Source organism: Halyomorpha halys, unplaced genomic scaffold, assembly GCF_000696795.3.
Source record: "Halyomorpha halys isolate HHAL.00 unplaced genomic scaffold, Hhal_1.1 Scaffold208.1, whole genome shotgun sequence".
Classification (NCBI taxonomy): Eukaryota; Metazoa; Arthropoda; class Insecta; order Hemiptera; family Pentatomidae; genus Halyomorpha; species Halyomorpha halys.
In genome coordinates this window covers 1,313,743-1,316,687 of record NW_027109100.1, presented here as the reverse complement: position 1 = coordinate 1,316,687, position 2,945 = coordinate 1,313,743, and positions in this window count along the sequence as shown.

Genomic DNA, 2,945 nt, shown 5'->3' with positions numbered 1-2,945 from the left:
TTTCTTATGTAACTATGTGTTTGTATCTTTTTTAGCCCTGAAGAAGCCCTGCAACGTGGGGCGAAACGTTGGCTCATTAAAATAGTATAATTCTACTATTTGAGTTTTTTTTTTTTTTGACCGCACCCGGACCATATTCCTTTCATCTTTACACACGGTCAATCAATAATCTTCCATTAATATTTATTCTATTCATTATAATTTATATTCTTCAAATATATTTTGTTCAATTTTTATATGAATTTTATACAACGTTTTCTGTTTATATCTTATATTTAATTGTAAGAAATTTGTCCGAGTGGCAGTCGTAATATGTAACAGATAAAACTATTTATTAATAACCTAGGGTTTTGCCCCACTTTGCAGGGCAATATGAGATAAAGAGAGAGAACAAGATAAAAACATATTATAATAAGACTATATGAATATACTCAGAAACTTGTATAAAAAAAAGGGAACTAAGTAAACTAAAAGAATACAGACATAAATGAATAGAATAATAATTACTGACAACTTCAATAATGAATGATGGAATTGAAAAAGTACCACTACAGTGATAATAAGTGAAGTAATGATTAATATATTTATTAACAAATATTGTACAATTAAGAGAAGGAAAGAATGAGTGCATAATTGAGGTGTAAGTATGGTCCAATAACATATTGAGGGGATAGATAAATGTTGGTAAATATATAGATAGAGAAATAATGTAGGATATTAAAATAGAAATAATCTAAATACTTACCTCAATCCGGAAGGGATGTGACGGCCTTTCTCCCTGCGCTACTGGGGCGCATGTCCCAGTGTGCTAGGTTTGGAACGTTGTGGGTTCGATTCCCACCTGGGGCAGTTAAACATTCATTTTTTAGCAGGCCCCAAAGAATGAATCTTGACACTCCCACCTTGGTTAGTATGCGGCGGCAACCTAGGTAGCCATCAGGGGTTGCCAAAAAGGACCCACAGACCCACTTGCCGGACTTGTTCCCCTCACCAAATACCAATACTAGTACCAGTACCTAAATCTGGATGAACTGAGAATGGGGTATAAATGGGAAAGAATGATGGAGGTGGTGGCATGATGGTAGTTTAATGGCTCTGTCTATAGAAAACATATGTGTACCAAGAATAATTAAAAAAGATATTAAATGTATAACATTATTATAAGGTAATATAATAGTGAAAATCAGAATAGGAGAGGATGAAAACAATCATATAAAATAAATTGTAAATGTAAAATAATAGAGTGTGAGGCTGACACCAATAGTAAATCGGAAGACTTTGTTGAAGCTATTCACGATACCAGGCTGCTAGAAGACAAGAAGTAAAACATTAACCTCTCTGAGAATGACATGAATGTCACTTGCAAAAATAGATTCGGAAGCAGATGTCATGGTCTTTTGGCTCAGTCCATGGTCTCACTGCAAAAGATTGACGCTCCAAACACTAAACTCTACACCGCTGGTCAAAAGACTCTAGTCTAGCTGTTATCGATATGCAAACACCTGAAATTCACTATAAAAATATTAAAATCTTTGAAGACATATATTATGTTGATGGTCTTAAGGTCCCGCTTTTAGGAAAACCAGCTATCGAAAAACTAAAAATATTCCAAAGGGTCAAAGGGTGGAATCATCTTCAGCCCAGTGGTTTGCTAGGTTTTCTGGAATGTTAAGTGGATTGGGCCAAATCAAAGGAAATATAAAACTGGGGGCAAAACCATATGCAATTATTGTTCCAAGGCGAATTTCGATTCCTCTTAGAAGTGCAGCCAAAGGGGAGTTGGATTGCGTGGTTCTACGGGGTGACATAGAAAGGGTCGACAAGGCAAGCGAATGGTGGTTGTGACAAAAAAGGCAGGAGCTGTGCGTATCTGTGTGGGCCTCTTAGAACTGAACCGTAATGTAAGGCGACAGATACACCTCTTACCCAAGATGAGGCATGAGTTGGGATTGCTAGCCAGGGCTAAGTATTTTTAAAAAACTGGATGCCAATAAAGGTTTCTAGCAAGTGGAACTAGAGGAAGAATCCAGAGACCTGACCACGTTTCGTAGTCCCTTTGGCAGATTCAGATTTTTACGGCTCTCATATGGGATAAATTTAGACCCCATGCATAATCAGAAAAAAAATTATAATTTGTTCGAAGATAAGAAAAACAATGAACCATATTGATCATATTCTGGTTCGGGGGCTACACGCGAGGAACATAATGTTTGCTTGGAAGATGTGTTCAGTACTTTGCAAAGGGAGGACATAACCCTTAATAAGGATAAATCAATCATCTGTCAACATTTAATCGGTTTTCTTGGAAATGTCATTTTCCCTGAAGGGGTCTCACCAGATCCAGAAAGCTTGTTCTTAGAACTCTAGCTGTTCAGGCCACTTCTTTTCCATTACCCCAATTCTATAAATTCCAAACACCATATTTCAACAGTGTAAGAACCTCTAAGTAAGCTGTTGCTAGCAGAGGTAATTCCTAGCTACTGCAGTATAACTTATTTGGATTAGAAATTTTTACTACAGGGTTGTTTTTTGGGAAAATTCCATATATCCAAAATACTGTGGATTTAAAAATTTAACTGATTTTCGGAACTTTGTCTATAATATCTATTGCCTTGTTAAAGAACACATTGAAGTAGCTTTAATGATACCAGAGCCAACGTTTTAGGATAAAAAGACGTGTATATATTAGTAAATGTCCAGTAATCCCTTTATTGCCGGCTCGAGAATATATCATCCTTTTTAACAAAAATGAAGGCTAATTCAAGTTTTTAGCTTTATATCTTTCATTCTGGCATTAGCCCCTAATTTGATTGGGCTACAAATCCCACGTGCTTAAATCGACTATTTCCACACTCTCAGTTATGGAAGATACATCTACTGACTCTATCCTCAATCCTCTTGGTAATACTACCAGGGCATTCAAAAAGTCCTGTCGTTTTTCGTTT